The sequence below is a fragment of the Dipodomys merriami genome, unplaced genomic scaffold (genome assembly GCF_024711535.1).
Source record: "Dipodomys merriami isolate MVZ:Mamm:240054 unplaced genomic scaffold, mDipMer1.0.p SCAF_6, whole genome shotgun sequence".
In the NCBI taxonomy this organism is placed as follows: Eukaryota; Metazoa; Chordata; class Mammalia; order Rodentia; family Heteromyidae; genus Dipodomys; species Dipodomys merriami.
In genome coordinates, this window is record NW_027206179.1 from 284,056 (window position 1) to 311,551 (window position 27,496).

Sequence of the window (27,496 nt, forward strand, 5' to 3'; positions counted from 1 at the left end):
CTCCGGAGTCGCTAGGTTTACAGGTGGGAGCCACTATACAGGTGCTGGGCTTGGGAGACGGTAGTTTACATCCCTCCAGGGTCTCCGGAAGGAGCCAGGCTGGAGCCCCTGCCCTGCCCTGCCCTCCAAACCAAAAGACAAAAATCCGATAAAAACGCAGGCTAAAAATAGCCTGGGCGCCCCCCCTCCACGACCCCCAAAGGTAAAAATAGCTGGGGGCCTCCATTCAGAGGCTAAAAATAACACAGAGGTCACCAGTGGACGGAGGCCACGCAGCCCAGTGGGCCGTCGGCTGCTGCAGGGGTGGGCAGGTGACGGCACCGGGGTCTGGTGTTTGGGGTTTTTTGGGGGGAGGGGGCTCAGCTACGCACTGCAGCGTCCTGAGCCTCTGGCTCATTAAGATGTCCCTTGCTGGGGCTGGGAAGGTGGCTCAGTGGTAGAGCGCTTGCCTTGCATGCCTGAGGCCCTGGGTTCGATTCCTCAGCACCACATAAGCAAAAAGGAAAAAGCCGGAAGTGGCACTGTGGCTCCAGTGGTAGAGCGCTCGCCTTGAGCTGAAGAGCTGAGGGACAGTGCCCAGGCCCAGAGTTCAGGCCCCACGACCGGACCCCAAAAAAAATTCTATGATGTCCCTTGCACCCCCTTTCTCTAAGACCGAACACACTGCCCGGAGGACACAGAGCGGGCTGGGAGGAAGGGATCTGGGATCAGGAAGAAGCCACCTTGGGCTTTTCTCTCGTGGCCCCTTGTGGCTCTGCCCTGTTCCCTGTCTGCTCGGTGAAAGCCTACAGAGCTGGCCAGGCGCAGGCCCGGGCTCCCGCCTGTCATCCCAGCTACCCGGGAGGCTGCGATGCGAGGATCGAGGTTCACAGCCTGCCCGGGTCAGGAAAGCCTGTGAGACTCTCATCTCCAGGGAACCACCTTCTAGAAGGCTGGATGTGGAGCCAACCTGGAGCAAAACTAAAAAATAAAAAAGAAAGGAAAAGCTCAGAGACAAAGCCCAAGGCCTTGAATTCAAGTCCTAAGACAGACACACAAGGACAAGAATCCCAAAGGGAGAGGGGGAGGTGGAAGTGGGGGTCGGGGTGGGGTGGAGGCCTCGAACCCTGGCAAGGATCCCCATGTCACCTCTGGGGTTCTGAGCCTTGCAATGCCACCGTGGGGTGCCTGCCACCCCACCCCCACGATGCCCCTCCCCACAGGATGCACCATCGGCTGGAAACATGACTTCATCCCCTCAGGTTGGCTCTTCCCACGAGCCCAGGGTGGCCATGAACCCCAGGCTCCCCCCAACCTCTCCCTCCCCAGAACAGGGGGGCAGGTGTTCCCCCACAGCACCCAGCTCAGAAAATATTTTTGGCTTTTTTTTGCCAGTCCTGGGGCTTGAACTCAGGGCCTGGGCACTGTCCCTGAGCTTCTTTTACTCAAGAGCGCACTCTACCCCTTGAGCCACAGCGCCACTTCCGGCTATTTCTCTGTATGGGGCACTGAGGAATGGAACCCAGGGCCTCAGGCATGCGAGGTGAACGCTCTACCACTGAGCCACCTTCCCAGCTGGAGATTTTTTGTTTTGTGTTTTGGCTTAAACCCTGGGCCCGGCCTGAGCTTTTGTGCTCGAGACTTGGAGCTCTGCCACCAAGCCACAGCTCCACTTCCAGCGTTTTGCTGGTTCATGGGAGGCAAGTCTCCGGGACTTCCCTCGGGAAGCAGGCTGGCTTTGAAGCTCAGCCTCCTGACGAGCCCAGGCCCCTCGCTCAGGTAAGATTTCTAACCGCCAGGCGCCAGGTAGGAATCCAGGCACCTGGGGGCCCAAGGCAAAGCAAGTGACAACATTCTCCAGCACTTGCACCCTCGTCAGGGAGACAGACAGTCAACAAGCAGGGACAATAAATCAGGAAATTACAGTGTGTGTAAAATTTGTCCTCTCTATGGAGAGCCGGCTGCAGATTTAAGGGTGTGCATGGGAGCCGGGAGGAAGGGGAGTTACTGGGGGGGGGGGGTGAAGCAGCCTTGCTGCTGGGTGGGGAGGGATCCAGGGATGGAGGACGAGCTTGTGCAAAGGCCCTGGGGTGGAATCTCCCTTAGCACATGGGGAGGGAGGGAGTGATGGGGGGCTGGGCAGACGGGGTGCAGAGCCCTCCACCAGGGTCTGGTGTAGTATGGGGTGAGTGAGGGGCAACGCTCTGTTGAGTCAGGCCTCACACCAGCTTTCCCTCAAACTCCCCCAACAGTAAAGCCCTCTCTGTGCTGCCAGGCTGGGAGCGGAGCCTGCCCCCGGCTCCCCGGCCCCAGCTCCCCAGCAGGGCGCCTGGCAAAGGCGCGGTGGGCATGTGCTGGGCCCCGGGCGGCCCCTGCGCGCACCTGGTCCCCGGCTGCAGGTGTGTGGGGACCCGGCCAGACACAGCGGAGCGCAGCGTCGCATCCCTCCCCCACCCCGCGGGAGGAGGGGTGCGGGGATGGGCCACCCCCTGGCTGGCTCGGGACCCACTCTGCCTCTGTCCGCGGCCGGCCGGCGGGGTCCCCGCGGGCAGGGGAGGGGGGACGTCTGGGGGGACGTCTGGCTGTGGAAATTGGATGCGCGACCAGAGCCACACATGGAAACCCGAGCCTCCGTGTCCTTGGCCGCACGCACGCACGTCTCCGGGGTGGGGGAGACAGAGGCCAGGAACCCCGGTCCCCCTTGGCCAGAGCACCGGCTCCCAGGGCTCCCCCCTCTGCAGGGACGGGGGGGGGGAGCCCTGGGAGCTACCTGCGCCCCAGCCGGCCTCCGGGGTACTTGGACGCCCCATCTTCCAGAGAGCAGAAGGCAGATTCCCCAGGCCCCCAAGAGGGCCCCCCTCCCCCGCACACCTGGGGGACCTCGGGGGTCCCCTGGGCGGGCAGGCAGCAAGCAGAAACCTGGCTTGGCTTCTCCTGCCTTCCAGGTCCTTCTAGAATCCATGGGCCAGGTGTGCCAGCCCCTGACCCTGGGCGCTGTCCCCACACCCAAGGGCAGAAGATGGGGTACACCGGGCTCTGGGGGGGTGCCACAGGGCAGAGCTGGGGAGGAGGAGACCCGAGAGGGAAGAGGAGGCGGAAGATGGAGGCTGGCAGCAGGTGGGGGGTCCCCCACACGGCCCCCTGGACCCGGCTCCGATGAAATTCATCCGGGTGATGAGCGGGTGGCGGGCTAAGCGGGGCTCAGGGGGGAGTCACGGGCATGACCGCGAGGCCCCGGCCCCTGCTCCCCCGCTTGCCCCTCTCTTTTTCTTTTAAGGAATAAAACCGGGCATGAGGAGCAGGAAGGCAGAGAGGGGGGTCACGGGCGCGCCAGGCGGGGCCTGACCCGGGGACCCCGCGAACCGCCGACCCCGGGCGCCCTGACCCCGCCTGCGCACGGGGGGCACCGGCGCGGGCCGGCGGGCGGCCCCCAGGCTCGGGCCGGGCCGGACCCCCGTCTGCCCTTGGGGGTGCAGGGGGCAGGAGCGGACCCCCCCAGGTCACCAGGCCCCGGGGAGCGAGCGGCGCGCGCGGGGCGGGCGGACCACGCCGGCGCCCCGCGTCCCCCCTCCCGCCGGCGGGAACCGAGGCGGGAACCGAGCGGGGCGAAGGAGAAGGGGGGAGACGGAGAGAAAAGAGAGGCGCAGCCATCTTGGCGGCCATCTTGAGCCCCTCCCCCAGCCCCCAAGCACACCACATGTGTGGAGCGGGGGAGCGGGGCCGGGGTCCCCGCAGGAACCGGGGCGGGGGGGGGCTCGGCCTGCGGCTGCGGTGCACACGGGGCCGCCGGGCAGGAGGGGGAGGAGCGGCCGGGGCGCCGGGGGACCCCCGACCCCACGGCCCGGGACAGAGGGGCGCGGGGCGGGGCCGGGGCGGCGATCTCGGGCCAGCCCCCTGCCCCTGGCCCGCTGGGGCTCGGACAGGACACCCCGGACCCTCCAACGGGGCCGATGACAAGTGAGCGCTCCACCCCCCCAGCCCTGCACGCCCCACCTCTCCGCGCGGACGGAGGAGGGGGGCTCGCCCTCTCCAACCCCGGGCCTGTCCGACTCTTCCCGGCCACCCCCAGCCCCGGCGGACACCCCTGCCCCGCGCACCCCGCGTCCTGCCCGCGGCGCCCCGGGCCGCTCGGACCCTCCCCGAGGCGTCCTCCCCCCACCGCCCTCGCGCTCCGGACGCCCCTCCGAGGGGGGGGGCCCGGGACCCCCGCGCGCCCCGCGCAGCCTCCCGGCGGGCGCCGACACCTACACAAACAGGGCGCCGCGCGCCCGCGCACCGGGGACGCGCGCCGCCTCCCCCCCACAAAGACGGGCGCGCGCCGCGCCGCGCGCTCCCCTCCCCGAGCCGCCCCCCCCGCGGACGCCCACCCGCGCCCCAGGTGTCCCGTGGGGGCCGCCGCCGCGCGCCCCGCAGCCCCCGGCGGCCCCGGGTCCCCCGACGCGCGCGCACACAGGCACCCCGCGATCGCGGCGCCCCCGCCCCGCACACCTGGCCCAGGTGCGGCGCCCCCGGGCCCGCGGCCGCTCACCTGTCCGACGCTGCTCCGGGGTCGGCCTTGCGCGAGGCTCCTGCGGCTCCGCGGACCCGGGGCCCCCGCCCGGCACATCTCCCGGAGCCGGGGCGGAGGAGGGAAGCGGGAGGGGGGCGCCGGGCCCGGGGGGGGGGTATCTTCGTGTCCTTTCCTTCCTCGGGCCCCGCACCGCCGCCACCGGCCACGAAAATTACGTTGAAAAATGAGATAAAAAAGCGGCGGGCGCCGGCGGCCCGCGGGTACCGGAGGCGGCCCCTCGCGGCGGCGGCGGCTCGGGGCGGGGGGCGCGCGGGCTGCGCCCCTCCCGGGAGGGCGGCGGCGGGGGCGGCGTCAGAGATCGGGGGGCTGGGGCGAGGCGGAGCCCCCCGAGGCGGCGCCGGCGGCGGCCCGCATCTCCCCCGCAGCTCCGCGGCCCCGGCGGGGGCGGCACGTGTGCGCCCAGGCGACTCCGCGGCCCCCGGCGGCGGCGGCGGCGGCCGTGCGCTCAGCGGGGCCGGCGGGGCGCCCCTGCAGCCCCCCGCCGCCCGGCGGCGCCGCTCCGGGGCCCGCGCGGCCCCATCGGCCGGGGCCCCCTCGGCAGACGGCGGGGCGTCGCTCCCGCAGCTCCCGCGCCGACGGCTCGCGCACCCCGCAGTGGCGGCGGGGGGCCGGGGCTGCGGAGGGCGGCGGCGGCGCGGGCCGGGAGGCGGCGGCGGCGGCGGCGCGGCGGGGGGCGTCGCGCCCCCGAGGCGGCCGGGGCGGGGGGCGCCGGGCCGGGCCCGTGGGCACCGCAGGACGCGCGGAGCGAGCCGGCGCCGGGCACCAGCAATGACAAGCCGCCCGCTCGCCGCGCGCGCCCGCCGCTCCCTCCGCTCCCTCCGCTCCGAGCGGGCGGGGGGCGGCGCGCGCAAAGCCCGGCGCGGACTCCCGGCCCGGACCGGCGGCGCAACCTGTCGGGCGGGCGCCCGGAGCCGGCCCGAAACCCCGGACTGGACTCGGCCCGCCGCCGCCTCCGCCTTTCCCCGCCCGAGGAGAAATGAGGGGGGCGGGGGGGGGGACCCAGCGCCGGGCCCGGGGTGGGCACCGGGCGGGGGGAGGGGGAGGAGGCAGCGGAAGGAAGACCCGGAGCGGAGCCCGGCGGGGGGCGGGCGCGCGGGCTGAGCCAGGTAGGGGCTGTGTGGGAGGGATCTGAGCTCGAGGAGGGGCGGGGGAGGGGGTCTGGGCCCAGTTTGGGGGTGGGGGAGGGGGATCTGAGCCCGGCTGGGGGGAGGGGGTTGGGGGAGGGGTCTGAGCCCGGCTGGAGGGAGGGGGGGTCTTGGTTTGGGGGCGAGGAGGGGTCTGAGCCCAGCTATAGGGAGGGGGGTTGGGGGAGGGGATCTCAGCCCAGCCAGGGAGAGGGGGTTGGGGGAGGGGAGTCTCAGCCCAGTTGGGGGTTGGGGGAGGGGTCTCAGCCTGGTGGGGGGGCTGGGGAAGGGGGGGGTCTGAGCCCAGCTAGGGGAGGATTTTAGGGGAGGGGTCTGAGCCCGGTGGGGGAGCGGGGTTGGGGGGAGGGGTCTGAGCCCAGCTTCGGGAGGGGTTTGGGGGAGGGATCTGAGCCCGGTGGGGGGGCGGGGGTGGGGGTGAGGTCTCAGCCCGGTGGGGGGGCGGGGGTGGGGGTGAGGTCTCAGCCCGGTGGGGGGGTTCTTGGTTGGGGGGAGGGGGTCTCAGCCTGGTGGGGGAAACTTGGTTGGGGGGAGGGGGTCTGAGCCGGGGGGGGGGGTTCTTGGTTGGGGGGAGGGGGGGTCTCAGCCTGGTGGGGGAAACTTGGTTGGGGGGAGGGGTCTCAGCCTAGTGGGGGGGAAACTTGGTTGGGGGAGGGGTCTGCGCCCGGGGGGGGGTCTTGGTTGGGGGAGGGGTCTCAGCCCGGGGGGGGTCTTGGTTGGGGGAGGGTCTGAGCCCGGTCGGGGTGTGCGGTGGGGACGGGGGCGGGGAGGGTCTCCGCAAAGCCCGGGCCGGCGCCGCCCGCGCGGAGCGGAGGCAGCCGCGGTGGGGGTCGGCCGGGGCCCGCAGACTTGGGCCGATTCCTCCCCGGGAGACGGGAAACGGAGTCACGCGTGCGGGCTCTGCGGCGGAGACGGGCAAGACCCGGAGCGGAGCTCGGGGCCGGGGCCGGGGCTGCGCGGGCGAACGCGGCGGGCGAGGCCGGGGCGCGGAGCGGAGGCCGGGGCCGAGCGGCCGGCCGGGGAGGGGCGCCCAGCCAGGGCCAGAGCCCCGGGCCGCCCGGCCGGACGGGTCCCGCCCCTGCGGGAGCGCGTTCGGGCGCTGGGCGCGGGGGCCCGCCGGGGCGGGGGGCGCCGGGGGGTGCCGGGGGGGGCGTGGGGGGACGCCGGTGCGGGGGGCGCCGGGGGGCGCGGAGCCAGCGGGGGCGCTGGGGGGGCGCGGAGTCCGCGGGGGGCGCCGGGGGGGCGCGGAGCCCGCGTGGGGGGCGGGGGACGCCGGGGCGGGGGGCGCCGGGGGGCGCGGAGCCCGCGGGGGGGGGCGGGGGGCGCCGGGGCGGGGGGCGCCGGGGGGCGCGGAGCCCGCGGGGGGGGCGGGGGGCGCCGGGGGGCGCGGAGCCCGCGGGGGGCGCCGGGGGGCGCGGAGCCCGCGGGGGGCGCCGGGGGGCGCGGAGCCCGCGGGGGGGGCGGGGGGCGCCGGGGCGGGGGGGTGCCGGGGCGGGGGGTGCCGGGGGGCGCGGAGCCCGCGGGGGGGCCCCGACGTCTGGCCGAGGGGCTGGGGGGGACCCAATTTTTTAAATGAATTTCGGGTCCCTAGGCAAGAACCAAAGCCCGGCCCGGATCCCGCCGAGGAGCGGCCGCCGGTAAGTAGGGCAGCGGCCCGGGCCCGGGAGGGCCGCCGGCGGGGCTGCGCGTCCGCGTCCGGGGTGGAGAGGTTGTCATCCCGGCTCGGATCCCCCCTTCTCCCCTCCCCACCCCCCAGCCCGAGACCCGACTGCCGGGATCTACGGGGGGAGCGTTATAAAACCGGGCCTCACGCCAAAAATAGGCACTTGAGCCGGGAGAGACGACTCCGCTGCGGGTGGGGGGACGAGGGGGCGGGGGAGGGGAGGGAGGGGAGGGGGGAGTCCTGGGAGGTAAGATCCGGTGAGGATCTCGGTGCCGGGCCTGGAAGCCCCGCCGCCGCCGGAGTCTATTTTCTCGGGATGGAGCCGCGCTGAGATTGACGGCGGATGGGGGGGGACGCAAAACCCGGGCGCGGATCCTCGGGGAAGGGAATCCACCCAGATCAGGCCTGGATTCCTCACGCAGCAGCTCCTGCCAAGTGCACATGGGAATTTTTCAGGGACTCCCCCACCCCTCCACAGAAGGGCTGGGCTGCGAACCCCACGCTCCCCCGAACAAGGCAAGGAGAACCAGAGAAAGGAGAAGAGACGAAAGGCGTTCCTCACCCACTTGGATCCTACTTGGATAAGAACCTTGTCACCGGACGCCGGTGGCTCACACCTGTCAGCCACGCAAGAGACTGAGATCTGAGGTTCACATGTTCGAAGCCAGCCCCAGCAAGAAAGTCTGTGAGACTATTCAGAAAAGGCAGGAAGTGGAAGAGCCCCAGCCTTGAGCACAGAGAGGCTCAGGGTCAGTGCCCAGGCCCTGAGTTCAAGCCCCAGGACTGGCAAAAAAAGGAGGAGGAGGAGGAGGAGGAACAGTGTCTGGAAAAACTTCAAGGAGGTTAGATATAGTGATTTCACAGCTGTAATTCTAGTGACTCAGGAGGCTGAGGTCCAGAAGATAGAGGTTCAAAGCCAGACCCAGGGGAAGTCTGTGAGACTTATCACCAGTCAACCAGTAAAAAGCTGGAAGTGGAGCTGTGGCTCAAGTGGTAGAGCACTAATCTTGAGCACAAAGAAAGCTCAGGAACAGCACCCAAGCCCTGATTTCAAGCCCCAGGACCAACATAGAAAAGAAAAAGGCTGGTGATAGAGCATCTGACCTGGCACATTTGAGCCCAATTCCAGTATCAGTACCAGGAAGAAAAAAAAAAAAAAAAAGCTTGAACAGGAAATGTGTAAATTAATTAATCTGGTTTCCCAGCATCCTCTGTGAGAAGCATGTCCTAGTAGCTAATATAGAGGAGGGACACCAGAATTCTAGGCTGTTTGGCCACGGGGGGCCACCTCTGTGGAAAATGCCATTGCTGGGGCTGGGAAGGTGGCTCAGTGGTAGAGCGCTTGCCTTGCATGCATGAGGTCCTGGATTCGATTCCTCAGCACCGCTTAAACAGAAAAAACCGAAAGTGGTACTGTGGCTCAAGTGGTAGAGCTCTAGCCTTGAGCTGAAGAGCTGAGGGACAGCGCCCAGGCCCAGAGTTCAGGCCCCATGACCGGACTCAAAAAAAAAAAAAAAAAAAAGAAAAAGAAAATGCCACTGCTTTTCTTCTTTCAGGAATTGAACCCAAGGCCTTAAGTGTGTTCAGCTGACATTTTACCACTGGAGCCTTGCCTCCAGGCCAGCTTTTTGCTGCTTATTTCAGAGCTGAAGTCTAGGACTTAACTCCAACCATGGTCCTCCACGTCTCAGCCTCCTTACTAACTAGGGTTACAGGCATGAACCCCCAGTGCCCAGGTCCTGATGCCTTTTAAATATATTCTTTCCTTTCAGGACTGGGCATAGGGCTCTCACAGCACAGGACTTGATCTGGCCCTGAATTTGAAGCAGGAAGGGAGATGGGTTACTTGTATCCCTCCCTGACTCCCAGGACTCCAGACTGGCAGAGCTAGTAAATGCCCAGGGCCCTGGGGTGTAAATGCCCAGGGCCCTGGGGTCTGATCTGGAGGTTCCTGAATGTGGAATGGATGCCAAGCATTTGTGGTTGACCTGGGGATCCCCGGGAGAAAGAGAAGGGGGGTATATTTGGAGAGGATCTCATCTGTCTTTGCCTCAGTTTTCCACTTTGGCATACATCTGGCCCCTTGGAAAGACTGAATGATAGGGAGTGGGTTCTGTGCACAGGAGGACAATTAGGACCCCCCCGCCCCCCCCCCCACATCCAGGCTTCCAGGTTTCATGCATGCAAAGGTTTCTGGGGTCCATCCCTAGCATGGAAAAGAAGGAAAGAAAAGAGAACACAAAAGGGAGCTCAGGGTCCTCTGCACCTCTGGCTTGAAGCCCCCTGAGCCGCCCTCCCCATGCAAACATCTGGCAGAGGAGCCAGAGCTAGTGGCTCATGCCTGCCATGCCAGCTACTTCAGGTGGCTGAGGTTGGAAGATGTAAAGCCAGCCTGGGCAGGGAAAGCCTACGAGATTCTTATTTCCAATGAACCTGCAAAAAGCCAGCGGTGGAGCTGTGGCTCAAGTGGTAGAGCTCCAGACCTGATCACCAAAGTCTGGAGTTGACATTGCGCAGGCCTGGCACAACAAAACAAATGAAGCATGGCTTCATTAAATAGGGGGCACCGGGTTTACTGGACATAGAAGCAAGGCACTTGGGGCATGCAGTACGGGGTCAAAATCAGATGCTAGGGGTAAGGCTCACCTGTAGCCACACAGAAAGCCTGGAGCTGGCTTTGAACCCCCGCGACCAGTGGTGCCCCGTTGAGGTCGCTGAAGCCAGCCCCACTGTGGCTGCACAGCCACAGGCTCTTGGGGGACACTGGGTGTGTTGGGGAGCCCCTCGGCCTCTCCACACATTCTGCCTGGGCAGCCCTGGGCCCGGGAGTTGAGAACAAGATGGAAGGTGGGGTGCCATCCCGCCACCATCAGGGGTGTACCCCGAATCAAGGATACCCCCAAGGTGTGCGAGGAGGGGTGGGTGAATTGCAGGGACAGGCCCCCTCCCCAAGGAAATTCCAAGCTGGGCGCTGGTGGCTCACGCCTGTCATCCTAGCTACTCAGGAGCTGAGATCTGAGAATCCCAGTTCAAAGCCAGCTGGGTTAGAAAAGTCCCTGAGACTCTGATCTCCAATAAACCACCAGAAAACTGGAAGTGGCACTGTGGCTCAAGTGGTAGAGCGCTCACCTTGAGCTGAAGAGCTCAGGGACGGCACCTAGGCCCAGAGTTCAAGACCCATGAGTGATAAAAAAGGAAATTCCATTCTTTCTTTCCCTCCCTTCCTCCCTCCCCCTCTCTCTTTCCCTTCCTTCCTCCCTTCCTTCCTCTCTCTCTCTCTCTCTCTCTCTTTCCTTGTCCTGGGGTTTGAACTCTGCCTGGGTGCTGTCTCTGAGCTTTTTCATTCAAGGCTGGTGCTCTACCCCTTGAGCCACAGCGCCACTTCCAGCCTTTTGTGGTTAATTGGAGATAAGGGTCTCGTGGGCTTTCTTTTTTTTTATTTTTTGTTGGTCGTGGGGCTTGAACTCTGGGCCTGGGCGCTGTCCCTCAGCTCTTCAGCTCAAGGCGAGCGCTCTACCACCTGAGCCACAGCACCACTTCCAGTTTTCTAGTGATTTATTGGAGATAAGAGTCTCATGGACTTTCCTGCCTTGGCTGGCTTTGAACCGTGATCCTCAGATCTCAGCCTCCTGAGTAGCTAGGATGACAGGCGTGAGCCACTAGTACCCAGCCTCTCATGGACTCTCTCACCCTGGCTGACTTTGAACCAGGAGCTTCAGATCTCGGCCTCCTGAGCAGCTGGGATTACAGGTGTGAGACCCGGGTGCCTAGCTTGCCCTCCATTTTTAATCAAACACTCCTCTAACTTGTGCTGCCAGGATATGTTGCGGATGAGATTTACATCCATAATCAGTTGACTTTAAGGTTATCCAATGAGAACAGTGGGTCGCTGGGGGGAGGGGGAGGGGAGGGAGAACAATAGAGAAGATTGTTCTACGAAATAGCAGACAAGCCCTTCTGCAATATGGTGAGATCCTTTGGTGCAATTAGTACACTTTTTCCCCCCAGTCCTGGGGCTTGAACTCTGGGCCTGGGCGCTGTCCTTGAGCCTCTTGCTTAAGGCTAGCTCTCTACCACTTGAGCCACAGTGCCACTTCCTGCTTTTTCTGTGTCTGGTGCTGAGGAATCGAACCCAGGGCTTCATACCTGCTAGGCAAGCACCCTACCACTGAGCCACCTTCCCAGCCCTACACACTTTTTTAAAAACAGAAAATGACAAAATAAAACAGGCTGCACTTGTGTGTGTGTGGGGGGGGTACCGGTGGGAAAGGCAGCACTGATAAAGAGGGTGAATGGGGATGAATCTGAGCTGGGTGCTCACACCTATAATCATGGCTACTCAGTAGGCTGATGTCTGAGGATCCAAGTTCAAAGCCAGCCTGGGCAGGAAAGTCTGTGACACTCCAATGAACCATCAGAAAACCTGAGGCGGTGCTGTGGTGTGGCTCATGGTGGTAGAGCACTAGCCTTGAGCAAAAGAGCTCAGAGACAGCACCAAAGCCGAGTTCAAGTCCCAGGACCAGCAAAAATAAATAATACAATTTTTTTTTTTAACTAAGATGAGGGGCTGGGAAGGTGGCTCAGTGGTAGAGTGCTTGCCTTGCATGCATGAGGCCCTGGGTTTGATTCCTCAGCACCACATTAACAAAAAAAGCCAGATGTGGCGCTGTGGCTCAAGTGGTAGAGTGCTAGCCTTGAGCTGAAGAGCTGAGGGACAGCGCCCAGGCCCAGAGTTCAAGCTCCATGACCAAAAAAAAAAAAAGGGGGGGCGTAGTGGGGTAAGGGAGGGTGACAGACACGTGTAAAAGTGTCACAGTGACTCTCTCCTCCATCCTGCAGCCGAGCGGACGCAGACCTGCAGATGGTGGTGAAGATCCTGACAGGCAAGACCATCACCCCGACCGAGCTCAGTGACACCACCCAGAGTGTCAGAGCCAAATCCAGGACAAGAGGGCCGCCCACCCCAGCAGCCGCAGCTGATGGCTGCGGACAAGCAGCTGAGAACAGCCCCACCCCTCAGACAGACACCCAGCACCCAGCAAGAGGCCACCCTGCATCTGGTGTTTCAGTGGGAGGTGGCATCTCCAGGCCTCCCTGCGCCAGCTCCAACACAGCTACAGCTGCCACAGGATGAGCTGCGGCCAGCGCGGTGCCCGCCTGGACCCCCGAGAGGAAGGGCAACCGCACCAACAACTTCCGCCCCAAGAAGGTCAAATAAGCCCAGGGCCTCCATCAAGTTGCCCTTAGATAGACTGCAGCAGTTACAAAAAGGGGCCTGGCGCTGTCCCTCAGCTCCTCAGCTCCAGGCCAGCGCTCTACCACTTGAGTCACAGCGCCACCAGGGCCTCATGCATGCAAGGCAAGCGCTCTACCAATGAGCCACCTTCCCAGCCCCTTGAAACCAGCTTTAAATAAGCAATATATGCTAATCAAAAGAAAAACGCTACAGGCACTGGTGGCTCACGCTGTCATCCTAGCTACTCAGGAGGCTGAGATCTGAGGATCGCGGTTCCAAGCCAGCCCGGGCAGGAAAGTCCGGGAGACTCTTATCTCTAATGAACCACCAGAAAACCGGAAGTGGTGCTGTGGGTCAAGTGGTAGAGCACTTGCCTTATGCTGACGAGCTGAGGGACAGCGCTCCGGCCCAGAGTTCAAACCCCAAGACCAACAATAAAATAAGCCATAGTGGTAGAGTGCTTGCCTAACATGCATGAAGCCTCAGTACCACACACACAGAAATAGCTGCAAGTGGTGCTGTGGCTCAAGTGGTAGAACTCTAACTAGCCATGTGCACAGAGGCTCAGGGACAGCGCCCAGGCCCTGAGTTCGAGCCCCAGGACTGGCAAAAAAACAAATTTTAAAAAAACCATAAAAGAAGCCGGGCACTGGTGGCTCATGCCTGTAATCCTAGCTACTCAGGAGGCTGAGATCTGAGGATCGCGGTTCAAAGCCAGCCCAGGCAGGAGAGACCGTGAGACTCCTATCTCCAATAAACCACCAGAAAACCGGAAGTGGGGCTGTAGCTCAAGTGGTAGAGCGCTAGCCTTGAGCTGAAGAGCTGAGGGACAGCGCCCAGGCCCAGAGTTCAAGCCCCACAGCCAACCAAAAAAACAAAACAAAACATAAAAGAAGCATCCCTGACTCATATAATTGTAATACCTCTGTACATCACCTCTATAAAAATAAATTAATTTTAAAATAAAATAAGCCAAACACCGATGGCTCATGCCTGTAATCCTAGCTAATCAGGGATCTGAGTATTGATGACAAAAGCCATACCACGCAGAAAAGTTTAGGAGATTTTTATTTTTTTAATCTGCAATTAACCAGTGAAAAGCTGGAAATGGAGCTATGGCTCAAATGGCACAGTGCTAGGTTTGAGGGGAAAAAGCCGAGTGATAGCCTGAAGCTCCGAGTTCAAGTCCTAACACCAGCAAAAAGGAAAAACAAAACAAAACAAGAAAAAAGTCCCAGAATGTCAGATAGGCTGGATGGTACATGCCTATAGTCCCAACCACCCTGGGATCATACACAGGAGGAGGTTGGAGGTCTAGGTTGGCCTGGGGAAGAAACAAGACCTCATTGTAAAGTAACTAAAACAAAAGAACTTAAAGTGTGTTCACTCAGGGCTGGGAAGGTGGCTCAGTGGTAGAGTGCTTGCCTTGCATCATGAGGCTCTGGGTTCGATTCTTCAGCACCACAGAAGCAGAAAAAGCCGGAAGTGGCACTGTGGCTCAAGTGGTAGAGTGCTGGCCTTGAGCTGAAGAACTGAGGGACATCACCCCAAGTTCAGGCCCCAGGACCCCCCCAAAAAAAGTGTGTTCACTCTAAGCCTACCTAGCAATCAGGAGGCCCTGAACCCTGAGTTGAATGCCAGTATGCCTGGCACCCCAAAATCATTTGAGAACTAGGCATGTTGAGTGCACTTACGAGCATCATTACATTGTCCACTTTGAAGCGGTTAGTGGTTAATTTTACGCTGTGGCTATTTAACCTTAATTTACAAGATTACAGGGTTGACTTGAGAGGGATTGGACAGCGAGGAAGGTGGTCGGCTTCTCCACACCTCCTGTCCAGGTGAAAGGCAGAAGGTGGAGGCTGGAAGAGTCACTGGGACCTCTTCATCTTTTAATTTATTTTATTTTTATTTTTGTCGGTCGTGGGGCTTGAACTCTGGGCCTGAATGCTGTCCCTCAGCTCTTCAGCTCAAGGCGGACATGCTACCACTCAAGCCACAGTGCCACTTCCAGTTTTTGAGTGGTTCTTGGAGATAAGACACTCATGGGGGCCGGAGGCTTTTCTGCCCAGGCTGGCCTTGAACCATGTGCCTTAGACCTCAGTCTCCTATTTGCAGCACAGATAGGTGATAAATAGATAGATAGATAGATAGATAGATAGATAGATAGATAGATAGATAGATAGATAGACAGAGTGATCCATCCAGGTAGCTGGGTGAGTGGATGGATGGACAGACAGACAGATAGATATCGATCTAGGTAGATCGGTGGGTAGGTGGATGGATGGATAGACAGACAGACAGACGGAGACAGACAGATAATGGACGGGGTCAATTGACTTCGCCCAGTCATTCACTTACATAAAGGCACTGAAAGCCAGCTGTATCTCTTCCCCCGTTTCTGGTTTCCTTGATTTCCCTGCCTCCCTGCAGATGTCTGTTCTGCGCGCGCGGGGTCTTTGGCTCCCGTTCACTCCCGAAGGCCCGGGGCCCACCAGCGAGGCGCGATCCGGGAGCCGCGGGCGGGAGGGGTGACGGGGGCTTCCCAATCGGGCTGCGCTTCCCGCCCCGGCCGCCAGGGGCCGCTGTCCGCCGCTCTGCCGCCGCCAGGTGTGGCGGCCCCGCCCTGCTCCCCAGGTGTGCAGGAGGCGCGCTGCCCCGCCCCCAGGGGTGGGACGCAGGCGAAGGGGGAGGGGGGATGGGGGGAGGGGGAAGCCACCCAGCCTAAGGAGCAAAGTTGGGGCCGGGAGGACAGGTGAGCAGGTGGGGGGGGGGCGCAGCCGGTGTGACCAGGTGTCTCAACCTGGCCCTACTCTTTGTACGAAATACCCAGAAGAGGCAAATCCATAAACATAGAAAGAAGCTTGCCATGGGGCTGGGAAGGTGGCTCAGTGGTAGAGCACCTGCCTAGCATTCAGGAAGCCCTGGGTTCGATTCCCCAGTACCACACACACAGAAAAAGCTGGAAGTGGCGCTGTGGCTCAGGTGGTAGAGCCACAGCTTCACCTCCAAGCCTCACAGACCCGGCTGGCTTTGAACTGTGATCCGCAGATCTCAGCCTCCTGTGTAGGTGGGATCACAGGCGTGATGTGAATAGAATATGCAAGAACACAAGGCAGACATGGCGTTGGAAATGGAGGGAGAGATGGAGGGAGGAAGGGAGGGGGCAGAAAAGGAGCTGTATGTGTGAGCAGAGAGCCGAGACAACTTGAAGGCAGAAAAGTGTGTCTGGGCTCCGGGGAGCACCCCCTCTTCACCCGACCTGTCAGCCCTGGGAAGAAATGGGCCACAGGTCAGGGGCCAGCGTGAACTGTTGAGGAAACAGGAGAGAAATGACAGGCGATCCGCTCAGCCGGAGGGCTTCCGGGGCAGGCTGCAAGCCCAGGGTCTCAATCTCCTGGAGACAGACACAGAAAGAAAGAGAAGGTTCCAGAAAGCTGGAGGGGGAGGGGCAGAGGCTTATGGGTCTATGGTTGGCCAAGTTGTGATTGTCTTTAAACAGAGAATAAAAGGACATCCTGGCGCCTGGCATATTCCTGCTTCTTTAACAAAGGTCCCCAGGCTGGGTCAGCTGACAGGTGGCAGGAATGTGTGGCTTCAAGTTCTGGAGATTTCCAAGGTCAAAATGGTGGCGGGTCAATCTGCTGTCTGCTGAGGGCTTTGGAATGGGGGCAGGGGACACAGGCTCTTCCTCAGCCGTTTCCTTTTTTTTTTTTTTTTTTTGCTTTTTGGCTTCTTGTTTTGTTTCGTTGGTCAGTCCTGGGGCTTGAACTCAGGGCCTGGACACTGTCCCTGAGCTTCTTTGTGCTCAAGGCTACCTTTCTACCACTTGAGCCACAGCACCACTTCTGTTTTTTGTTTTTCTGAATCGTTTATTGGAGATAAGAGTCTCATACATTTTTCTGCCTAGGCTGGCTTTGAACCCTGATCCTCAGATCTCAGCCTCCCAAGTAGCTCAGATTTCAGGTGTGAGGCACTGGTGCCCAGCTTTTTGGCTGTTTTATTCAAACTCCTGGATGCAAAATGATCCTCCTAAGCCATATGCTAGTGGCTCTGCCTGTCATCCTAGCTAGTCAGGAGGCCGAGAGCTGAGGATCCAAGTTCAAAGCCAGCCTGGGCAGGAACGTCTGTAAGACTCTTACATCTAATTAACCACTACAACAGGCATTGTGGCTCAGAGTGGTAGAGGACTAGCCTTGAGCAAAAAAGCTCAGGAAAGGTGCCCAGGTCCTGAGTTCAAGCCCCATGACTGACAAAACAACAAAATTATCCTTCCTATCAAGGCCTCCTGAGAAGTTGAAAGTACAGACAAAGCCACTATGCTGGGTTTAATCCAGAGATAGAGGGAGGAGAGGGAAGGGGAGGGGAAAGAGGAGGGAGAGAGGGAGAGGGAAAGCAGGGAGAGGGAGGGCAGGGAGAGGGAGAGCTAGTGAGACCTAAGCCAGTTACCAGGGCATCACCCCCACTTGAACCACACCCACCACATAGCCCCGCCCCGCCCGGCCCCGCCCAGCCCGGCCACGCCCCCTTTCCCTTACCTTGTCTTTTTCCAGACAAAGTCTCCCTATGTAGGTCAAGCTGGCTTGAATTCCCTATGTAGCCCAGGCTGGCCTGGAACCTGTGACCCTCTTGTCTCTGCCTCTGCAGTTCTGGGATGCCACACTGGGCTCCAAGCCCTTTGCTAGGTGCTTCGATCTCCTTTGAGGCCACAGTCTCTTCCTCCTTCTCCTGACTAACCTCTTCATTCCAGCGTGGGAACCAAGGAGCCAGATCTCTCCTACGTTCACATTGTAGCGCTGACCTTATTTGGACAAAAGGCCTTTGCAGATGGAATTAAGGATTTTGCAATGAGATCATTCAGGATTATAGCGGGCCCTAAATCCAAAGATAAACGTCCTTATAAGAGAAAGGCAAAGACATTAGAAAGACCACGTGGAGAAAAGACAGCCCTCACAGCAAGATGGCAACCCCTAGAAACTGGGAAGAGGGGGCTGGGGCTCAGCCTACACAGCCGAGCACCTGCCTAGCTCCCATCAAACCCTGAGCCCAAACCGCAGCACTATACCAAAAAAGATAGATAGACAGACAGACAGACAGACAGACAGACAGATAGATAGACTGTGGGGATTGAACTCAGGGCCTGGGCACTGTCCCTGAGCTCCTGGTGAGACTCTTACCTCCAATAAACTACTTAAAACCGGAAGTGGAGCTGTGGCTCAAGTGGTAGAGCACTGGCCTTGATCTGGGACAGCGCCCAGGCCCAGAGTTCAAGCCCCATGACTGACAAAAAAAAAAAAAAAAAAAGGCTCAAGGACTTTCCTGCTTGGGCCGGCTTTGAACCATGATCCTCAGATCTCAGCCTCCTGATGACAGACGTGAAACACCAGCGCCCAGCTCTCTGGGGGTTTTCACAGGACCCCCCAGGTTCAAAGCCCCCGGATGGTCCAGAAGTGGAAATGAGCTGAACAATTGGGAGTATTAAATGAGTTAGGCAGTGGTGGGGACTGTAGCAAATAACGATAAAGATGGTGATCATTCTTCCCCAGTGATCCAGCCCTTTCCGCCTCCCATATCCACCTGTTTATTCACTAAATCGTCCCATTCAGCAGGTGGATTGCTGAGATGTGTTATCAGTGACAGCCTGGCAGAAAGATGGCTCCAATGGGAAATATGCATGCATATATTTATTTGGAGGATATTGCAGCTAGGACACAGGGCCTTGTGCATGCTAAGCAAGTGTCCTACCATGAAGCCACGCCTCTGCCACCAAATGCCCTGCTGCTGAGCCACCCCCCTATGTCTGGGCCACACCCCTGCCACAGAGCTATACTTTCACCCTGAGAAAGAGCCAGGTGCCAGTGGCTCACATCAGTAAGTCCAGCTACTCAGGAGGCTGAGATCTGAGGCTCATGAACAAAGCCAGCCCAAGCAGAAAAGTCTATGAGACTCTTATCACTAATGAACCACCAGAATATGAGAGTAGAGCTGTGGTTCAAAGTGGTAGAGTGCTAATCTTGTTCCGGGACAGTGCCCAGGCCCTGAGTTCAAACCCATGGTGGATAATAGCCATGGGATGGTGGTTCACACCTCTAATCCTAGCTACCCAGGAGGCTGAGGATCATGGTTCAAAGCCAGCCCAGGCAGGAAAGTCCCTGAGACTCTTATCTCCAGTTAATCACCAAAACTCCAGAAGTAGAGCTGTGGCTCAAATCTTGAACCAAAGATTAGCAATACAGTGCCCAAGCTTTGAGTTCAAGCCTCAGGACTGACCCCCCCACCCAAAAAAAAGTGGATAATCTTAGGGAACCGCAGAAGATAAAGGGTTTTGAGCTGGTGAAAGCCTTAAGACCCCAGAGTCTTTAAGGGACAAGAAGGAGAATTCACTCGTCTGGGAAGATTTCATTCCCTGGGGATGGACATGTGACCTGCAGAGACACAGTCAGTGACTAAGCTCAACATAACGCCCTCCCCTCCCACCCCCGCCCAGCTCTCTGAGAGGGTCCCCATTGACTGAACCAGACTTGAGCCAGATGGGCTGGCTGGGTGATTTGATGGTAATCTATACACAGGCCTACTTCCCTAGACAGAAGGCTATGTAGGGATGTGAAGAAAATTAGTGCAGAGGGGCACGTGGAAGATTCCAGAAGGAAAGACAGAATGATTGCAAGCCAGGCAATCTGGGAACTGAGTTTCCTTCACTCTGTACCACATGGCACTTGGCAAAACTTTTGTCTCCAGTATTGGGGACCAGTCCTTGCTGAAAGCTAGGGATGTGGCCTCTGCTTTGTAGAGGGTGTTTCTTGTCTTTTTAAGGTATATTGAAGAGCCAGGTACGGTAGTGCATGCCTGTAATGCTGGCAGGAAAGAGGCTGAGGCAGACAGTTAGAGAGGTAAAGGCTACTTGGGGCTACATAATAAATAAATAAATAAATAAATAAAACCAAGCAAAGCAAAAGAGAGTCTATATTCACAGTACTGAGATTTGAACTCCAGTTTGCTGGACAAATGCTCTACCACTTGAGACACATACACCCCAGCCCATTTTTGCTTAGTTTTCTAGTAGGGTCTTGCTTGTTGCCTTAGTTAGCCTGAATCATAATTCTCCACTGACCCTTTTGCAGCTGGGATGACAGGCACACATCACTGTACCTATGGTGATTTTTTTCCCCCGCCAATCCTAGGGCTTGAACTCAGGGCCTACATACTGTCCCTGAGCTTCTTTTTGCTCAAGGCTAGTGCTCTACCACTTGAGCCTCAGCGCCACTTCCAGCTTTTGCTGTGTACGAGGTGCTGAGGAATGGAACCCGGGGCTTCATGCATGCTAGACAAACATTCCGCCACTAAGCCACATTCCCAGCCCTGTACCCAGGTTTTTGATTGCTATGTTGTGTTGTTATGTTTATGTTTATGTTGTGTTGCTAATTTTTCCCCCCTGGGGTTGGCCTCAAAGTTCCAGTCTCCCAGTCTGCACTGGAATTACAGAGGTGAGCCATGGAGCTTGGTTCGTATATCAGTTTATAAGTTGGCACAAGATGGTTCTACACAGGTATGTCGTTAAAATTTCTAGAAAAAAAATTCTAGGTATCATTGGCTCACGCCTGTCATCCTAGCTACTCAGGAGGCTGAGATCTGAGGATTATGGCTCGAAGTCAGCTGTGGCCGGAAAGTTCATGAGTCTCTAATCTCCAATTAATCACCAAAAAACTGGAAGTAGAGTTGTGGCTCAAGTGGTAGAGCACCAGCCTTGAGCAAAAAAGCTCAGGGACAGTACATAGGGTCTGAGTACAAGCCCCAGGACCAGCGAAAAGGAAAAAGATTCCAGAAACCCTCACATAAGCCAAAGTCACCATATATAAGGAAGCTGAAAAACAGAGCATCATGGGAGAGTTTGGTATACAGATGGGGATGAGGCGGGTCTAGGATGATCTTAGAGGTCCATGTGCAATGTATCATGGGTAGAGGGGTGGTACCATTGATGGGGGCAAGACCTGGATGGTCCTGGAGACCCATGTGAAGAGCATTCTGGTACATATTGGTAATCACTGATGGAGGCGGGACCTGGATGCTGGCAGAAGGCCGGCGCGCAAAGCGTCATGGGTAAGATGGGTACCACGGATGAGGGCGTGTCTGGGCTAAGTGATGCAGGAGCAGGTGCGGGCGATGTGGACATGGGGGGCTGAGAACCAGTGCGTTTGGGGTGCAGATGGGGGAAGAACCTCTGGTTCTTTGTGTGTTTGTTGTTTTCAAAAAGAGCTGTCAATTGTAAAAGATGGCTTTACGGTGTTCTGTTAATTGTTTTGTTTCTTGGGTGTTTTCTGAGTGCTTTGGGAGCGCCGGGCCGCATCCGAACCCCGGGCTCTGGCTGTGGGTGCGGCTTGTGTCTGGTGGGCGTTTGGACTGCGCCCCTCGAAATGAATGAGGCAGATCCCTGCCGCGCCTGCGTCCCGGCTGGGCGTGGAGGCGGGGAAAGCCCCGCGCTTCCTTCATTTCCGCATTTTTGCTGTCGCGGTCGGTCGTGGGGCTTGAACTCGGGGCCTGAGCGCTGTCCCTCAGCTCTTCAGCTCCAGGCGAGCGCTCTACCCCTTGAGCCACAGCGCCACTTCCGCCCTTGTTCATGTCTCTAGATGTGGCGGCTCTGGGGCAACGTGGGGCAAACCGGGGGGGGGGGTTCCAGGCCTGAGCAGAGCTGACGAGGCCCCATCTTCCAGCTCAGGGCCCAGGTACCCTGAGGGGGACAGGGGGGCAGGCCAAGTGGGAGCCTGGCTGCGTGGTGGAGCGCATGCCCAGAACGCCCCAGGCCCTGGGTCCCATCCCCAGCTCTCCAATAAGAAACTAATTAAATACAAATTCAAACCAGGACGGGTCGGGGACGAGGGATCCGAAGGGGCCCCTGGAAGTTGGCTGCGCCCGCAGGATTCCCCGCATCGCGCTCATCCCACCCCCACGAGCAAGCCCGCGGCCGCCATGGATTCCTGACTCGGCCCAGCGGCGGGAAGGGGAGGAGAGCCTCCCATCTGTTTCCGTGATGGAATGTGATTTCTTTTCCACCCCGCGCTGGCAGCCCGCGCCCTCTCCCATTTCCTCCGGCAGCCAGGGCGGTCGACGCCGCGACAGAAAGCTGCAAATGGGCTTTCCCGGCCCGGCACCGAGTTCTTTTCATAATAGTTCATTTTCTGCCCTGGGGAAGGGGAAAATATTCCAATATTCCATCGAGATGGTGGGGAGGGCGGGGGTTTATTCTGTGTGTGTGTGCACGTACCAGCGTGACAGAGAGAGAGAGAGAGAGAGAGAGAGAGAGAGAGAGAGAGAGAGAGAGAGAGAGAGAGAGAGAGAGAGAGAGGAGAGAGAGGTGGGTCTATGCACAGCAAAGAATCCTATCACCACAGAGAAGATTCCAGAAATCCCCCTAGGCCACCAGGTGACCTGTCTGGTTAGGTGTTCTTGGACCAAGCATCTCTGTCAACTGAAGGAGGGATTTATTAGAAAACCTGTGTACGTTTATTGAACACCTACAGTGTGCAGCATCTAAGTAGGCACCAGGTACCAGGTGTTAAATTTGGTCTCTCCAATCCTTGCTCTACCCCAAGAGAGTGATATTAAAATATAATGTAGGGCAGGGTATGGTGGTGCACACCTTTAATTCCAGCCCTTGGATAGTGGAAGCAAGAAGAACTGGCTCTTTGTGGCCAGCCTGAGCTGCATAGCGTGACACACCTCTTCCCGCCTCAGAAACTTGGGGTGGAGCTGGGTGCCCATAGCTCAGGGCTATAATCCCAGCTACTCAGGAGGCTGAGATCTGAGGATCACAGTTCAAAGCCAGCCCAGGAAGGAAAGTCTGTGAGATTCTTTTTCTTTTTGTTGGTTTTGGGGCTTGAACTCTGGGACAGGGCGCTGTCCCTCAGCTCTCAGCTCAAGGCCAGCGCTCTACCACTTGAACCACAGCACCACTTCCAGCTTTCTGGTGGTTTATTGGAGATGAGTTTCGTGGACTTTCCTGCCCCAGCTGGCTTTGAACTGCAAGCCTTAGATACCAGCGCCTGGCCAAGTCTGTGAGAATTTTATTTTCAACTAACCAGCAAAAAGCTATAAGTGGCTGGGTGCTGGTGGCTCACACTTGTCATCCTAGCTACCCAGGAGGCTAAGATCTAAGGATCATGGTTCAAAGCCAGCTCGGGCAGGAAAGTCTGTGAGACTATTATCTCCAATTAACCACCAGAAACCTGGAAGTGATGCTGTGGCTCAAATGGTAGAGCGCTCGCCTTGAGCTGAAGAGCTGAGGAGCAGTGCCCAGGCCCAGAGTTCAAGCCCCCACAACTGACAAAGGAAGGAGGAGGAGGGGGAGGAGGAGGAGGAGGAGCAGAAGGGGGGAGGAGAAGGAGGGAGGAGGAGGGAGGACGAAGGACGAAGGAGGAGAAGAATTTCTATATGCAAGCATGATTAATCGATGAGTGCCCCTGACACATTGATTAATGTCCTTATGAGAGAAGAGGAAGGATGACAACAACACAGAGAGACACAGGGACAAAGTTCATATGGGGACAGAAGTTGGAGAGATGCAGCCACAAGCCAAGGAATGTTGGAAACTTCAGAAACTAAGGATTTTCCCCTAAGCTGTGATTTTGGTGCAGTAATACTGACTTGGCCTTTTGAACTACAGAGGAAATAACTGAAAAAAACAATTTTTTTTGACAGAAAAAGTCTTCCTCTGAAACACAGGCTGACCTGGAATTCTCAATCCTCCCGCCTCAGCCTTATTTTCTATTGTTTTTCAACTACTTGGTGTGTCCTTTGTTACAACTACTGGAGGAAACTCACACCTTCCATTTCTCTGCCCCAGGGCTGAGTCTAACAAAATGCCTCAGACTTTCCCTCAGACTCCTACCTTGTTAAACCCTCAAACCATTTTTCAGCTTCTATCTGGGGCCTCCCACCTGGATGGAATACAGACGTGAGGGGAGCGGTGGAGAGATGTGGGGAGCTAAAGAAGGGTGCTCCCCACGAGCCTTGCCAGGGAAGAGATAGGTTGTACCCCCAGTGGTCAGGGCAGGGCTTAATTAAGCCCTTCAGGACATCTCTGCCAGACAATGGAGCAGGGGCGTGGCTCAGCCTTGGGGGCGTGGCTGTGATGGTCAAGGCGTGGCTCAGCACTTGGAAGTAGCTCTGGGCATGGGGCGTGGCTCTGCAGGAGGGGGCGTGGCTCCTCTACGTGGGGGCGTGGCCCAGTGGTGGAGCCCCTGGCTGGCCTGTGCCTCCATCCATCCCAGCATATTTGTCTCTTTCTCTTGGAACGCTAGAGCCATGCCGCGGGAGATCAGCTGGCCAAGGATATAAAGGCCATTTCCTGATGCCCTGGGCTGCGGCAAGGGGGGGGGGGTCCCCCCAAGATCCCTTGTGACCTTGTGGCTGCGTGTAGCTTCCTGTGGGGCAGATACTGACGCTGGGCTGTGGGGGAGAGCGCGTGTCCCTCCTCTGGCCACCCCCTGGACATCTGCTTGGGTCTCAGTGACCCCAGCACTTTTCCAAGAGCAAGGGAGGTGGAGGAGGAGCCAGGCTTCTGACCCTGCCCCTCCTGCTGTTGCCTGCAGATTTCCTCCCCCCCAACATCCTGAGTCCCCCTTTTTGAGGTATCAGGCTGGACACCCCATCTTTGTCCATTCTGGGTCTCTCTATACATCTGCAGCTCGGGTGGTGAACACACATCAGACATTAATCTCTCACGACCTGAGAGCTGGGGATGAAAGCAGAAGGAATGCTCAAATCCTTTGTGTGTGTGTGTGTGTGTGTGTGTGTGTGTGTGTGTGTGTGTGTGTCTGTCCTGGGGCTTGAACTCAGGGCCTGGACGCTGTCCCTGAGCTTCTTTTGCTCAAGGCTAGCACTCTACCACTTGCACCAAAGCGCCACTTCTGGCTTTTTCTGTGTATGTGGGCTGGGGAATCGAACTCAGGGCTTTATGCATGCGAGGCAAGCACTCTACCACTGAGCCACCTTCTCAGCCCCTGATTGGTTTTTGTTGTTGTGCCTAGGACTTGAACTCAGGTCCTGCGCGCTGTCCCTGCGTTTTTGTGCTCAAGGCTGATCTTCTACCACTTGGCCCACATCTCTTCTGGCTCTTCGGTGGCTCATTGGAGATAAGAGTCTCATGGATTTTCCTGCCTGGGCAGGATTCGAACCTCCATTTTCACTCTCTGAGATAGTGAACTTCGTACAGCGCCCAGAAAGAGAGGAAGAGTGGACTGTGGCCACCAGGGGGCGTGGCCACTGGGAAATACCAGACTTGACAGGGGCCTAGGGACTGTCCCGCCCTCTTTATACCTCAGACCCCCTTTCTGTACCACATGGCACCTTTTTTGGGGGGGCGGTTATGGGGCTCAAACTCAGGGCCTGGGCGCTGTCCCTGAGCCTCTTTGTGCTGAAGGCTGGCACTCTGCCAGTGAGCCATACTTCCGGTTTTTGAGTGGTTAATTGGAGATGGGGGGGATGGAGTAGGGGGGACTTTTCTGCCCGGTGTGGTCTTGGAACTGCGATCCTCACATCTCAGCCTCCGGAGTGGGATGACAGGCGTGAGCCCGGCCCCACAGGACACTTGGATAATGACTGCCCAGTGATGGCTGGGGAAACTGAGGCTCTGAACACATCGACTGCGAGGAGTGGAGGCTGATTCTCGACCTGAGCTGGTGACCCAACCCCCAGGGGAAGGGAGGAAGCTGCAAGCCTGGGGAGCAAATCCAGGCGGGCTGCCTGGAGGAGGGGGGGCAGAGGAAGTCAGACCAGGGCCCCCCAAGCCGCTTTCCCGGAGCTGAGGTTCCTGGAATTCCCGCCACCGCCGCGGCGGCCGCCGGGCCCGACCCGCGCCTCGGGCTGCGCGGGCCTGGGGGATCTGAAGACCGGGGGGGGGGGGGCGTCCTAATTCCGGCTCGCGCGGCGGGGGTCCGGCCGCGGGCGCGCGGGCCGGCGGAGCCCGCGTCTGGCCTTCAAACGCGGCGCGGCCGGCGGGGGGGGGGGGCGCCCCCTCTCCGAGACCAAAGGCCCGGCGGCCCGGCGCTTTTTTCCTAATTTAAAGCCATTTCCCGGCGTCGCGGCCCCGGCGGGGCGCGGGGAGGTCGGGCGGGGAGCCTTGAAACGCTCCCCCGTACCCCGGGCGGCCGCGGGGGGGGGGCGGGCCTCAGTTTCTCTCTGGAGACCCCCCTCCTCCGCCGGGGCCCGCGGTCCCGCGGGGGCTGCGAGCGGCCGCGGCCGCGCCGGGGGACAGATGGCGGCGGCGGCCTCGCTGTCTGGCACCCGGGATCCGGCCGGGGGGGGGGGGGCTCCGGGCTCCAATCGGCTGGGATGAGGGGGGCGGGGATCGGGGGAGGGGCAGAGCGGGGGCGGGGAGGAAGGGGGCGGGAGCGCCGCCAGCCCCCCCCGCACCCCCCGCACCCCGTCTTCTCCCTGCCCCCCCTCCCTGCGCTGCGCTCCCCGGGCTCCGGCCGGGCCCGCGGCCCCCCTCCCCTCCCCTCCCCTCCCCTCCCCCTCCTCCTCCCCTCCCCCTCCCCTCGCCCTCCCCTCGCCCTCCCTCCCCTCCCCCTCCTCCTCCCCTCCCCCTCCCCTCGCCCTCCCCTCGCCCTCCCCCTCCCCTCCCCCTCCGGCCGGCGCCATCTTCCCGCTGCAGACCCCGGGATCCGCTCCGGCTCCCGCGCCCCCTCCGCGCGGGGGGGGGGGGGGGCTTGCGCATGCGCCCGACGCGTGGGGGGGCGGAACCCCCGGAGTGCGGGACCCTCCCGCCCTCCATGGTCCCGGATGCCGCACACCTGGGCAGGTGACCCCCCACCGTCCCGGGGACCCCCCCGCCCCCCCCCCGCCCAGCCCGAGGCTCCCTCCCTCCCTCCCCCCACGCGCCCAGCCCCCGCGGCCGCGCACTGCTTCTCTGAGCTCACCCCCTTCCAGAACATTCTTAAGAAAGAACTCTGGGCGTGCCTGCTGCTCCACCTGCCGTGGTGGGTGAGTGTGCGCACGCACGCGCGTGCACGCTGCACCGGGGCTCGAACTCGGGGCCTGGGCGCTGACCCTTGGCCCCACCGCTGGAGCCGCAGCTCCGAGCCCAGGCTGCCTGGGGCTGACAGGCCGGAGCCGCCGCCGACCTCAGGCCTGTGGCTCTGCCTTTGGCTTTGTTTTGCTGTTTTTCTGGTGGGTCGTGGGGCTTGAACTCGGGGCCCTGACTCTTCTGCTCCAGGCGAGCGCTCCTTCACTTGGAGCCACAGCACCAGTTGCAGCTTTTTGTGGATTAATCGGAGATAAGCATCTCACTTTCCCACCTGGGCTGGCTTTGAACTGGGTGAGGAGCGGGCCTCCTGAGTAGCCAGGATACAGGAGTGAGCCACAGCACCCAGCCTGCGAGTCTTGTTAAAAATACAGTCAGTGGGAAGTCCTTGGCCGTGCACGGCGCTCGCCTGTGCATTGGGATGGGGCTGTAGCTGCCACCAGCTCTGCACCAGGGGCGAAAATCTGGAAGCAGAAACTTGCCCCCGGTGGGAGAGAGTTCGCAGCACAGATATCTGACGAAAAAGATGGATATTCACAATATACAAAGAGCTCCCACAAATCAGTGAGAGGCCACTAAATTTAGAGAATGATAAGAAGAGTCAGATGGTTTGAGAGAGGTTCTCTTAAACAGCCAGCACACACACGAAAAGATGGCCACTATCACTATCTTCTGAAAAACACAAAAGAAAAAATAGAAGCCCCCTCAAACCCACAATCGGCTATGCAGTGAAAGCCCCGGAAGGGGCTAACATGGAAGCTATGGGTGATACTGTGTTGCAAGGATGTGGGACTATTGGATCCTAAGCTGAAACCTAAGATCTGTCTGTGCAAAAGAGGAGCCTCTGGGGATAGGGTAGTTCCCACCTGTAATACCAGCTATTCAGGAG

General features: G+C 59.7%; 1 protein-coding gene across 2 annotated transcripts in view; it reads right to left on the bottom strand.

The window, feature by feature from the left end:
* The window catches only part of Adgrl1 (adhesion G protein-coupled receptor L1), a 31,734-nt gene extending 26,891 nt beyond the window's left edge, over positions 1 to 4,843 (bottom strand). Inside the window, exon 1 of one of the 2 annotated variants that reach the window (XM_070002146.1) lies at positions 4,508 to 4,843. The gene's annotated coding sequence lies outside the window, so the exon portion shown is untranslated. The remainder of the gene's footprint in view (positions 1 to 4,507) is intronic. The other variant, XM_070002144.1, reaches the window with a different exon arrangement.
* Between the last annotated feature and the right edge of the window lie 22,653 nt (positions 4,844 to 27,496).